We start from the raw sequence: 14,379 nt of genomic DNA on the forward strand, positions 1-14,379 counted from the left end.
GATGTGGATACAGTCCACAAATGATGCCTTTTACTGATGCCTTTTACAAATGATGCCTTTTAATAACACATGCAATCACTTAGAGAAGGGTTTTACTGTCTACTTTTAGTCTCTTATTATTTTACTTCTCTTACTTTCAAATTTAAACACATAATAACAAACAGAAAAAATATTTCATGATGGAAAACAAGCTATAGAATGCTCCTTTTAATCAGGCTAGGAAGAGCTGAGTGACAAGTCCAGTTAGGAAGTTTATTAAAACTTTATTTTAAAATATTAACTCTATTCTTTTCAGACACTACTTCTACATTTTGAGAATAAGATATAATGCCTAAATGTTGCTTTGGTCATCAAAATAATCACACACACACACACACACAAAATGCATATAATACAAACTATAAACACACACATAAAACTTCACCTTTACCATGACTCCAAAGCAGCAGACAACGGAGGCAACTGGAGCATGGAAAGGTCCGGTGAATGCCACTGCAGGGCATATACCTTGAGGAAACCAGACTTTAGCGAGACACATGTACCCCAGTGTTCACTGCAGCACTATTTACAACAGCTAGGACATGGAAGCAACCTGGATGTCCGTTGGCAGATGAATGGATAGGTTGTGGTACATATACACAAGGGAACATCACTCAGTTATAAAACGGAACGCATCTGAGTCAGTTCTAATGAGGTAGATGAACCTGAAGCCTATTATGCAGAGTGAAGTAGGTCAGAAAGATAAATACTGTATATTAATGCATATGTATGGAATTTAGAAAGACGGTACTGGTGATCCTACGTGCAGGGCAATAAAGATAGATGTAGAGAACAGACTTTAGGACTCAGTGGGAGAAGGCGAGGGTGGGATGACAGAATAGCATTGAAACATGTACATTAACATATGTAACATACATGACCAGTGCAAGTTTGATGCATGAAGCAAGGTACCCAAAGCTGGTGGTCTGGGACAACCCAGAGGGATGGAGTGGGGAGGGACCTGGAAGGGGTTCAGGATTGGGGGTGGCGGGCGACGGTGACACATGTACACCTATGACCAATTCGTGTTGATGTATGGCAAAAACCATCATGATATTATAAAGCAATTATCCTCCTATAATTAATTTTTAAAAAGTGATCTGGAAGTAGACAGTGACAATGGTTATATGAATTTATGAATATACTAAAAACCACTTCATTGTATACTTTAAAATGGTGGATTTTATGGCATATGAATTTTGTTTCAATAAGTATATTTTAAAAGTAAAAAAGAGGAAAAAAAAGGTCTGGTGAGTTGCCCAATTTCACCAGAAAAAGACATAAAAGCCAGCAAGAGGCACCCTCATCTGCCTTCTTGCTGAGGCCTTTTTCTCACTCCGCTTTCGGCACTGTTATCATCCTTCCTTTTCTTCATATTTTACAAAATTTTAAAGCTATGCTATGTCAGAAACTCTGGAAATATGTCGAACAGTCTACAGATTAGAGAACTTTAAATGCATAAAGACATGGGAATTACATTTTAATTGCTGATTTGAAACAGCAGTTTATCTTCACACTGAAGACTGTCTAAAGAAGAAAGCAACCAACTCAGTCCTGTCATTGGCTGCAAGTGCTATTACGTAGGCTTTTTTTTTTTTTTTTTGGTGGTGGTGGTAAAACAGACATAAAATTTACCATTTTAGCCATCTTTAAGTGTTCAGTTCTGCAGTATTAATAAGCGCACTCACATTGTGCAACCGCCGCCATTCATCTCAGAATTTCTGCATTTTCCCCAGTAACTCCAGTAAACATAAATTTCCCATTTGCCCCTTCCTGCAGCCCCAGGCAACCATCATTTCTCTGGCTTTATGAATCTGACTGCTCTAGGAATCTCACCTAAGAGTCATACCCTATTTGTCCTTTTGGGTCTGGCTCATTTCACGTAGCCACCATCAAGGTTCACCCATGTTGTGTCAGAACCTCCTTCCGTAGTAACACTGAATAATATTCTGTTGTACATATACACATTTTACTTATCCATATGTTCGTCAACACACACTTGAGTTGCTTCTACCTTTTGGCTATTGTGAGTGCTGCTGTGAACACAGGTGCAAAAACGTCTGATTCTGTTCATTTGGGTGCCTAACTGGAAGTAGAAATGCTGCATCATACGGTGTTTCTATGTGTAATTACAGGGTTCCCATTCTCACACACCTCAACGGAAGAATACAACGAAAACACCAACCAAACACACTTAGTACGTACGTGTTTCAAATAAAGCAGCAGAAAAACACCATCAGATTTCTCTTGCATTACTTCTCACCTAACCTGTTGGGAACACCCTACATCTATGAACTGCCCCAAATGCCAAGGACTTCTCGGGTTGGCCCTCTGTAGTTCACATCTCAGGCTGAGCTCAGGCTTTCCTGTTGACAGGAAGTAGGATCCAGTAAGGTTCAGTCTGTAGAAATGCAGGAGTGATTCCAAACTACACCCAACACTCAGCTCTGTAACAGCCCACGGGTGTGGACCCTGGGGTCAAAGTCCGTTAAGTATAAAATCTGAATTTTTCTAAAACCAGTAATGGGAAAACAGGAAGATCAAGGAAGGTGGTGAAATCCCCACTAAGGCCAATGATTGCACAACACATCACTCCCTGAAGCATTTTTTTCCACCTGCTATAACACTAAAAATTAGGAGTGCTTTGTTACTTAAGAATTCACCAATCCCAGAACTTTCCTTTCTTAGAAGTTCTTCCAGGATTTCTGTCAGAAATTCCTTTTCTGTTTAAGGGAGCAAGACACTCCAAGGAATTTCAGAACTGGTAGTATAACACACAATCAGGCAGAACTGTCCCTCTCTGTAACTAATCAAAACCACAGTCAGTGTGCAGTCTGAAGAAACCCTGAGTGTATGCAGACATGTGGAGGTCGCGGGTCATATGGTGGTCAGTGCCACATGGAAAGCAATTTAGGGTCAATCAGGTGCAGCTCAAGGGATTCCTGCAAGAACAGCACCTTTGGGGTGGGGAAGAGGAGGGTCAGAGGACTGTGTGGACCAGCAAAGGAGCATGGTGACCAGGAATGTCTGACTACAGGATGGGCAGGAAATGGAAGCTCTTAGGCCTCTCTGCTCACTCCCAGTCACCTTTCTTCTGGACTCTGTCCCACTGAAGGACTTGATAATAAAACAGGCTTAAGACATCAACTTGGCTATGCTGCATACTGGGTAGTTTCTGTACATTAAAGGGTCACATATATAATTTTTCCTTCCCTGGCTCTTCTTGACCTGCAGTGGCAGGTCTTAACCTCAGCAGACTCTATTCTCTCTTTGCCCACTGCTTTGGTTTCTATACTAGTCAGTTAACCACGGAGTGGGAAGGTATACAGGTGTAGATGTGAGCCCAGGAAGATACTAAGAGGTTTCTGTTTAGGGCACTGAGGCTAAACTACATGAAATTACCTGAGCCTTGCAACAGACTATTGATGGAACACATAATCAGGTCATGTACTCTGATCCTTGTCTGCTGCTGTTCCACGTGTACAGCTTCCTTGGGAGTCTTCAGGGAGGAGGGATATGGGGAAATATGGCTTCTCCAATAACCCACCTCTAACTCCAGAAGTCCTCAAGGATCCAGGCTGAAGATGCGTGCTCTGTTAAATTTCCTAGTCTTTTGTGCACACCCGATGCTGGGCTGATATTCAGACCTTCACAGCCCTGAAACTGACATATTCTAGATAACACTGCAGAGTACTCCTTAATTATTTGGTATGAGTAAAATTATTTACATTTTATTTTCATGTAAAGATGACAGCAGAGGCTTCCCAGGTGGCTCAGTGGTAAAGAATCCACCTGCCAATACAAGATATTGGCAGGAGACAGGAGTTTGATCCCTGGGTCAGGAAGATTCCTCTAGAGTAGGAAATGGCAACTCCAGTACTTTTGCCTGGAAAATTCCATGGTCAGAGAAGCCCGGCGGGCTACAGTCCAAAGGGTCGCAGAGTCAGGCGTGACTGAGCACAGATGCCCACAGATGCAAAGGTGGCAGCAGCAAGAACACGGGCGTTCAACGGGGATTTTTTGAATCAGACTAGATCTTAAAAATTCCTTAAAGACAAAGATGGAATTTTATTCATGCTAAAATGTGAACACTGTTCAATGTGTAGGACTTTTTTCTCCCTGTTTAAGCTGAATTTCATTTTGAACATCCAATACTGATGACATCAAGCTATTTTAATTAGTAACTTTTTATGTTTATAAAAGTGGCACAAATGTCTCCGAATATCACTCCAGAGATATTAATCCACACTCAGCACTTACCTAGCATCAGTCTCTCAAATGTTCCACAGATCTTAATAACATGCCCAATCAGTACCACAGGACAGACTACTTCCCAACTCCTCCTTAGCCTCGTATCACGAAACAAGGCAGAGAGATGGAATAACATTCCCTGGCTCTAGGGAAGGAAGAAAGCAGGGACAGGGTAAGCGGGCTTCTGGGTCCCGCCAGTGTCACACGCCATCCTTCGTCTTCCGTCCTCCTTCCCAGGCACGGCGCGGCTCTTCCGATGGCAGGCAAGATGGCTGCCATCCTTCAGTTATCACAGTACTGTACCTTTAGAATGGACAGCATCAGCACTGTGATAACTGAGCCAGGGCAGCCTGTCAGTCACTGTGTCGGCCGGCAGCATCCTTTCCGGGTGGCTGCGGGACTCCCTCTGAAGGCTCCCCAGGAAGTGAAGGACTAAAAGATCCCCTTCTGGAAGGTGGGGAAGCAGAAGAAAAAACAGGGTCACAGCCCAGTAACTGGTGAGGCTGAAATAGTAAAAGGGCCGGCTGAATTATATTAAGATGAATGATGAACATGTGATTTATACATTATTAATGATGAACAACCACGAATACATCAAACATGCTTTCTGGCTCTATTTGACAGCGTTATCTCTACTGAGCATGGACTCCCCGATCCCATCTTCCTGACCTCAATCATTCATGCAATAAATACTTACTGAAGGTCTACTATGTTTCCAGACATCTTCTGGATGTCCAGGAATTGAAGGTAAATAAGAAACAGTCCTTACCCTCAAAGTGCTCATAATCCAACATGGCAATAATACTTCACATCTATCAAACATGCAATAATTTTCTATGTGCATTCTGCTTTGGTTTTCACAAGAACCCTATGGGATTGTCAATGAATCACTCATTAATTCATCACGAAAGGATTCTGGAATAGGTTAGACATCATTAGCCCATTTTACAGAAAGAGAATAAAAACCTAAGAGAGGTTAGGGACTTCCCTAGCAGTCAAGTAGTTAAGAATCGGCACTTTCACTGCAGAGAGCACAGGTTCGATCCTTGGTCAGGAAATTTAAGATCTCACATGCTGTGCAGGAAAGCCAAAAAAGAAGAGAGAGAAAAAAAAAAAAAGAAAACTGAAGAGAGGTTAGGTGATTTACCTGATCACACCACTGGTTACACTGAACCTGAGTTCAAATCCATGTCAAACGATGGAACCTAGTGCTTTTTTCTCTGCCCTAACCCAGCCATTCAACTCCATCAAGTGGTTGTTCAGTTTACACAATTTACACAAACAGAAAGATTCTGAAAATATCTACTTTCAAGTTAAAATTTTTAGTTTTCTCAGTGTCTCAGGTCATGAAGCAGGAGCTTGTGGGAGTTTAAGATTTAAGAAGAAATAAACATCAGGGCCCTCCCCCCTTAAAAAAAAAGACTTCTGTTGTTCTTGCTTTGAGTGCTAAGAATGTACTCAAATTGATGACACTAATGATGATTACACATTTATATCACACCTATGGGGTGTTTTTCACTATAGTTAATGTCAATTCTACAGTTATGGTGAAAGACTGTTAACATCCTTTGGAATGCCTTCTAAAAAAATCAACATACACACATCACTTGCTTTGAAACTACCTGTTACCTTTAAGATGTACCCTGAAGTCATCTTCAGGGATGATGTACTTTTAATGAAAAGTACAAAAAGATTCTGAAACTGGAATTCAAGCTTCAGAATAGTCAACTTATTAAAGCCATGATTCACTCATTTTTTTTCCATGTCAGTCATTAAGTTCTCAAGTTATTTCACCACGAGTGGAACTTGATAGATATTTGAAAATTAATTGTGTTTTCAATTAGGCATTTGCTCGGTTTCAAAGACTCCATTATATGCAAATTAGATATCAGCACAGTACTTCAAATAAGTCAAAGAGATGAATCAACTCTTTAGATCAGCAGAGGTCAGAAAATAGTAGAGTACAGTAAGCCAGCTCAACTGTTAATTTTATACACTATGAAACTGACTATATCTTCAGAAAAGGAATATCCAATAAAATAATCCACCTGCATACAAATTAGAACAACTCTCTAAAGTGCAGAAATATCTAAAAGTTAAAGAAGTCATTGCCTAGGTCTTTGCCAACTAAGGCAATACAGAGTTGAAACAGGAGAGGGCAACGAAGATTAAAAAAAAACAACCTGGAGTCCCTTAACCTAAGGTTACTGGAAATGGTTGCACATTTTCACCCAAATTATAAACATCTGTTACATAAACAAAGATATTGTGATTATTTGAGAATAAAATTTTAAGATAGCTGATACATCAAAGAAGATAAAAAGATTACCACCTAACATTTCCCAGCCACAGTTCTGGTGCTGTCCGCTTTGGAAAACATGAATACTTCCTCTGAGATACTGGAGGGTAGGTAAAGATGGGAACAAATAAATAACTCTGATATACTTAGTAGTTACTGGACCATTCTTTGCATACACTGAGTGGTAGTGCAATTGAACGTCTAAATATGAAGTCAACAGGTATGAACACAAAAGTCTATAATGTACTGCAAAGCTGAAATTCACCCTATTAGTCATGACCAAAAATTAGACAACTAAAGATTTTTGGTGCAAAAAGCAAATTTTGCCTCTATTTCCTCATTTTTCCTCTCATTTCTTTTTCACCTAAATTGTGTGGAAGGGGCAGGGATACAGCAGGGAGCCAAGTGATCAAATAATAATAAAAAGCAAACTACCATTATACTGTGAATCATTAAATTAATATTTTCTCAGAATAATTCTAAAGCAGTTTCAAGGAAGCAAAAGTATGAGTTTTCAAAATTGTATTTTATAAATACTAGTAAACACTTAAAATGTTTTATTTCTCTTGGAAGTTATTTCTTCTACATGTGCACCAAAAACATTTGTCAATAGACACTTCTTTAAAAAAAATTGGATTATTTTAATTTTAAAACAAGTGACGGCAGGTGCTCATGTTACAGTACAAAAGTATACTGCACAGTAAGAGGGAGAAAGGAAGAGTAAAATGCTTTCCCCCAAAGATCAACCTGGTTTTAAACTCAGTTCTTCTATGATGAAAAATGATACAACTGAGAACAATTTCTTCATGATGCATGCACCATTATTATCTAGAAAGTACTACTGGCAAACTGGTATACTAAAAATGTGGTTTTAGACCTTGTGGAACACAAAAAATATGTCATGTCTCACATCAACAGAATGAAAATGAAAACACAATGATTTTGAACTTTTAAGTATCTGATTATATATACCATGAAATAAGCTGCTGGCATGCCAAATATTTGACAATACTGAAAAACTAAAATAGTTCAAATAGTTACTTAATTTAAATCCACCCATCTTTTACTGAAGTGTGATTGTCTTCCTTCCCCAACTTGAAAACTACCATCCAACTTGGTGACATTACAAAATGTGCAAATTTGACCCAACTGTCAAGATGTAAAAATGTACTGTTAACAGAAGATGCCACATGTCAACTACTGCTTTGTCTGGAGGACAGAGAACGTGTATTTGTGTTTCATGGCAAAGCTTTGCTGTTAAGAGTGTTTAAAAACTAACTGGTGTCAAGATTAGTAGGAAACCTGGATTGAGGAGGCTACATATTTTTTTTTTTTCCTTTCTTTAGGAGAAATAAATCAGCTAAAACGTCAAGGAAAAGCCAAGGACAACTGTCTGGTGCCAAGTCAGCCCCAATTCTCACAGAGAAGCATTAACTGGGACTAATTACAGAGGGGGTGACATTGTTTTACCCATTCCAAGCACTGGACTCCAAACAGTCACGCTCCATAACCTCAGCAGGTCACATAGAAAAAAGCTAACACAGAAGGTCTATATTCGGTAATGTTGAGACAGAAAGAGGAATGAAATGATGGGGATTTCAGCCCCCAAAGCTCCAGGAGACTAAGAATCTATAAGCAGCTGGACCATCCTGCTTAATGTTTGATAGAATATACTATTCTAGTCTATGGGACTTTCTCCTTTACACATGTATTCAGCACACACACTTGTAGTCCAGCTGTCAACTTAATTCACTTTTGGACTTTGCTTGAGATTCAATTTTTGCCCCAGATTTTGGATTTCACAGTCTGCACACAAGTCAGCTTTACTTCATTTCACCTTTGTTACCATATTCTTTTAGAATAACCAGTTAGAAATATACCAGCTAACTTCAACTTGATCCACCCCTAGCTAACCATCTCTAAAAACTCTGGTCATCTTCTATTAATCTGGATTTCCTCAGCACTGCATATAGCAATGCTGGGTCTTACTTCTCAAATTCCCGTAACTGACAGCTGAAGGGGGGCCATACCAAAGGCATGCACTGACCTCCACTTCTAGAGCCTTGGGCTGGTGCAAAAACACAAGCACCGTCCTCTCTTCTTCAGAGTCCACCACTCAGGGCTCCTATTCCTACATCTGGAAAAGGAACACATTTCTACTCGTAACACATGGAAAAGGAACATGTTTCTGCTTGTAACACAGGGGTACTGCACTCACCATGACGTGCTGGATCTTAAACTGTGATTTACTGTGGTTCTGTTTACATTTGATTTCCTCAAGTCTACAGTCTTGTTCCTGAAGTCAGAGACTGTTCTCTTTATGTCCCTTCACAAAATTAATCACAGTCCTTCCCACAAAGTGCAAGCTCAACAAATACTTGACTGATTCACGGACAAACTTCTTCATTTCTCAGGGATTCTCTAAATAGGTTATCAACAAAAGTATATACTGAATTCCTCGGTCTATATGTCAACAGGCAAGGTACTTGATAGTTTGTCATCTGTAAAATGAGGGGATAGTACTAAACGCCCAAGTCCCTTCCAGTGTCTTTACTGAACCTCAATAGATAAAACCAAACTCCAAAGATATCAACATTCCATTAAGGTCAACACTATACTTTTTTTGAGAAAAGGGATCAGCAACTTTGTGAGCTTGATTCCCACCAGTGGAGCTATGATGTGCGGGCAGAAAGTGAAAGCAGAGAAAGAGAAAATTTTTAAAAAGTGCATGGTATCACTAAGATGTCACCAGGTGTCACAACTGTAGCACCAAGTGCCACACACTCTTCCCTGGTATAGTTTCGTATTCCCAGAAACCTTTTACAAAAACAGGTCTGGCCAGATATGTGGGTCTCTAAATTTTCTCACGATACCCCTAACTAGCCCTTCCAATACCCTGGACATTTTTACCGACCTTCCTGAGGGAGGCATGCCTCCTGCAGAGAAATCTGCAGGGCTGTCACTATTATACTGTACTTGTACTGTATAATACTTTCTTGTACTGTAATAGTAACTCTTGGGGGTCCCCAAATCCACATGGAAAATAGCAGGGCAAAGTAAATGGTTGACAAACATGAAATAACTGTATTTCCTGCAGTCACCTCTTTGGAAATTAAACCTAAGAAAAAAAGGAGTGATATCATGGACCAGTGCTGTCCCAGATAAGCAAAAAGCAAGTCATGTTTGCAATCTTAGATACTCCAGTAGTCACATTTAAAAAATAAAATAAAAAAAATATAAACTGGTTAAATGACATTAACAACATATTCTCTTAACACAACACACCCAAAGTATTTTCATTGGAACATGTAATCGATATAAACATTATTAATGAGACATTTTACTTTTTTGTACTAAGTCTTTGAAATCCAGGGCATATCTGCACTTAACACATCTCAATTCAAACACTAAAATTTCATCAGAAATAATCTGTAGATTTCATAAAAGTCACAGCTTAAAAAGTAGACACATACACCCAACTTCCAAACATAATGAACTTTTCCAAAACACTGAACACCAATTTTTAATTTAAAAATCAGTTCCTTATCACCCTACCAGATTCCAGGTGCTTGACAGCCACACGTAGCTAGCGGCTACTGCACTGACAGAGGTATAGAAGATCCTGTCACCTGGATTTTTAAAAATCAGAACCCTTCACCCAGAAAGTCACTCTACAGCACTCACTGGTTACTCAAATGATGTCAGGTATTTTCTGCCCTCCTAATCTTTAAGTTGTTAATACATCAGTGATGATCACTTATTAAGAAGCCCTTTCTAAAGAATGAACAACTCTTTCAGCTCTGAGAATTCAGAAAATAAAATAAAATAAAAACGGAAACATCATGATTCAAAGATACCAAGTTAACTTTCAAGGTAAAGGTGGAAAATCCTGCCATCATTATTTCTTTGTCCAGGATATTAGTCACCCTGTAAAAGTTACAGGCCTTGTTTATAGTAAGCCTCTCAACTTCCATACTCACCACAGCTGTCACTGCATCCTCAGACTCCTTGCCTTCAAGTGTTCCCTCCTACCCGCCACCAACCTCCTCTCTCTCCAGCAAACTCCCTGAAACACATTCTAGGAGCCCCTCTTTAATTCATTCCAAAAAGTACTTGTTACTGTTGACATACTGAAACACATGAATAATTCAATAAACGAATCTCAAAACTATTCAATTAATCATTCATCGGCTTAGGTACTCAACTTATCTTGGGAAAAGCTTTTCTGAATACACATGGAAAGTATTGCCAGACCCTTCCCCAAAGGAACCAATTACAAACACCGCAGCTTTCTCTCCGCGTGTCAAAGTTCAGTGTTTCTCCTGCAGCTGACTTAAAAGTTGATCTTCTAAAAGGAGCTGGATTCCTAAGGTAGTTCTATTTTGAGCCTTCTTCCTGTTCTGAAGCTAAAGTTGGAAGGGCTTAGGTGGTGATGTCATGGAAGGGAGACTGCTGGCTTTCATTGAAGGGTCTCCTCCAGCAACTCTGGGGGATGCTCATAAAGGGGACCTAAGGGAGAATGTGCACCTCTCATCGCTTTCTCCCTCTCCTTTCTGAATCCCAGCTATTCATTAGCCAGCAAGAAAACAAGTTCAAATAAGCGTGCAAACATATTTACATATTTTAATTGTTAAGCATCTCAAAAGTGGAAAGACTGAGAATGAAAATGTCTCACACTAGGGAACAGGGGTGACATCTCTTTCCACACCTCCATCCCCACCTAAATATCATAGGACTACAGGCAAAAATGGGGAGCAGCTGATAAGAAGAATAAATAGATTATAAATGCAGGAGGGTTGAAGAGGAAACTGCTGTTGGGGATACTCAGGACAGAAAGAAGACCCCTGGGTCCCTTCTCTTCCACTGTTTCCTCCTCCCTTTTGGAATGGTTAGATTTAGGGCAGGGTGTGCCTTCTGCTTGGGAGGCGTATTTGGCTTCGGAGAACCAAGAGGGGCCAGGGTGGGGCCCAGAGAAAGAGAGCCAGAAACTGGTTACTCAGGCCAGATTCTGGACTAAGCTCTTAGCGAAAGAATAGAGGGGGCAGATTCCATCTTAAGACCCACTGGGGAACGAAGAACGCACACTAAGCCCAAGGAGATCACTTCTTTCTGTCTAAATCCAGCAGTTAGTTGCTGGTTGTGAGCTGCAGGTCCAGAGGCAAGAAAAAATCCCGATACATCTGTAGACAACTTGCAGGGGTGGGTCGGGGGACGCAGGTGGCCACGCAATCGGCAGGTGAAAGCCTGGGATTCTGGGACGGGAGGGCTGGTTAACAGCTTTGGGAAAGCTGGTCGGTTTTTCAGCCCACCTCTCCTCCAAAGCGAGGAATAAGCACAGGTGTGGTCCTTCTCCAAGAAGGTGGTAGCTGGCCTGCGGGTAGCTGAGTGAGGGAAAAGATTCCTCGGAAGGGGTAAGGCAGGGGTTACGCCCATGGGGTCAGCTACGGCGGGGAGCAGGCGATCTTCGCCAAGTCCCCTCCCCCTTCTTGAAAAGCGACCGAGACCGGCATAAATTTCAGCCACGCACCCCTCCTTCCCCAATAATGCTTCTAATAAAAGGAACAGCCTCTCATGCCTACACACACACACACACACACAAACCAACTGCAAGCTCTGGTTGATGGAAATAAACAGGTGAGCCCCAAGAGGAAGCGGGAAAAGATCGGGGATGCGAGCACGAACGTGCGGAGAAATCAAGGCTTCCCCGCCCTCCCTGCACAACCCTCCCCTCTCGCCCCGGAGAATCTGCGTGGCAGGTTGTAAGCTAAAAATGCCACTCAGACAGACCCCCCTCATCTCCCCGCCCCGCGCCCATTCTCCCTCCTACCCCAGGGTCCGGCGTCCCGGCCTCGTGGTAGCGACCGGTGCCCGCGCCGCGCGGGGCTCACCCTCGCCCCGGACCGCCGCCGCGGGGACTCCGGTCTTCCTCTCTCCTCCCTCCCTCCTCCTCCTCCTCCGCCTCCTCCTCGCAGACTCCTCCCGCCGGATCCTTCATGTAAACAACATCCAGGCTCTATTTACAGTCGCCGCCGGACGGCAAGGGACCCACGCCAGCTGCCTGGAAGCAGGCGGGGGTGGGGGAAAAGCGAGTGCGCAACATTTACACACACCCGCCCCGCCCCTCCGCGCCACTGCCCCGCCAGGGGGCCGGAGCGGGACACCGGGGGTCTCCCCGCGCCCCTGTTCAACCTGCGCCTCTCCTGACACCCCAGCGAGGGCCAGAGGTAAACCGCGGAAATACCGATGGGCGAGGTCGCTCCCCCCCCACCCCGCCGCCCCGCAGGGGAAGAAAAAAAACCAAAAACATCCCAACCACAACAAAACCAGCCCAGCAACACCCTCCAAGTCCGTGCGGGGTCCCAGCCCGCCCCGAGCCTCCGCCCCGGCGCCCCGCCGCCTACCCCGAGGTGGCGAGCTGCGTGCAGTCCCCCGCGGAGGCTGCAGGGCGGGCGCCGGGCAGCGGCGCGCCCTCAGCCCCAGCCGCCGCCGCCCGGCCCGCCCCCCGCGCGGCCGCCGAGCCGGCCGAGCCCCGCGGCGGCGTGTGCGTGTGAGGGTGCGCGCGTCGCGGCGGGCCTCGCCAGAACCGCTCTCCTCGCCCCGCGGCTTCCCGTGCTCTCGGGCGGGCGGGCTCGGGCGCCGCGAGACCCGGCCAGGAGCGGCCCGGCCAGCGCTCCACCGCGCCGCAGGGGCGCGCACACGGACGTAGACTCTCGGCGCACCGAGCCCCGCGCGGCCGCACGTCTCCCGCCGGCGCCCGGCTCCGCGCGCGCCCCGCCGCCCCCGCGCCGGGCACGCCGCCCCCACACCCACCTGCGCCCCCGGGGGGGTCCTGGACCCCCCTTTCCTTTGTTCTTCCCGCTATTTGCATGAGGATTATCTAATGACGCAGCAAGGATACAACGTGCTCGCCACAACGTGACCGTCGCCATTTTTCTGTTTTTATTCTATCTCTGCCATGTGATAGATGAGGGGGGGTGGGGGTTGGAAAAGAGAGAGAGAGACTGGATTAAAAAAAAAAAAAAAAAAACTTCCGGGTCTCTTGACCGGGAAGGGAGAAAAACAAAAGGGAGACGAGACACAACTCCACGGGAAGGATGTGTGTGTGTTTGCGTGTGCACGCGTTTGAGCGCCCTTCTGCTCGGAGAAGGGAGGCTCCCGGGGCGGGCCCGGAGCATCCTCCCACCTAGGGAACCCTCTGACACCGGTTGGTCCAGATCGACCCCTCTAGCCGTGGCGGTTGCGGGTTGCGAGTTGCGGTCCCACACCCGCAGCCGACGCTCTGCGAAGCTGTCAGCTTAGTCCATTCTGGCCGCCTCCACTTGCTGGTCCACCCCAGAGCTCGCGCTCTCGCTCCTAGGCGGGTGTACCTTTCTGGGTTACATGCAAAGAAGTCTCACTAACATGAAGGAAGAAACGATCAAATTCAAAGACTACCGTATTTCCCAAGTTTTAAAATAGTTTGCTTCCCTGCTGTTGTGCATAACAACCGCGTGGCAACACTAGGCAGAATCTAATATCAGTTCGAATCTTTCCTTCCTCTCTTTCTTTACCCTCTTTTCTCTCTCATCCCGAAGCGGAACACACCCTTGTGTGGTGTTCCGAGGGATTTGTCAGGAGGGGACCGACCTTTCCTCGTGGATTGACTCATTTAGAAAGATCTTAATAAATGGTTGTTCGAGGTCAGGGAGCATTGTTTAAGAAGACGGTTGCATGGAGCAAGGTGGATTCGCGTTACACTCATGTCATTCACATTCAGAGGGCGTGATAGTTCATTCTCTCCCAAGTCTCGT

At 44.1% G+C, this 14,379-nt stretch overlaps 1 protein-coding gene across 2 annotated transcripts in view; it reads right to left on the reverse strand.

The window, feature by feature from the left end:
• Positions 1-12,508, reverse strand: part of JAK1 (Janus kinase 1) — a 246,721-nt gene extending 234,213 nt beyond the window's left edge. For both annotated transcript variants that reach the window (XM_042249253.1, XM_060410592.1), the window contains exon 1: positions 12,417-12,508. The gene's annotated coding sequence lies outside the window, so the exon portion shown is untranslated. The remainder of the gene's footprint in view (positions 1-12,416) is intronic.
• Between the last annotated feature and the right edge of the window lie 1,871 nt (positions 12,509-14,379).

This window comes from Ovis aries, chromosome 1 (assembly GCF_016772045.2).
Source record: "Ovis aries strain OAR_USU_Benz2616 breed Rambouillet chromosome 1, ARS-UI_Ramb_v3.0, whole genome shotgun sequence".
In the NCBI taxonomy this organism is placed as follows: domain Eukaryota; kingdom Metazoa; phylum Chordata; class Mammalia; order Artiodactyla; family Bovidae; genus Ovis; species Ovis aries.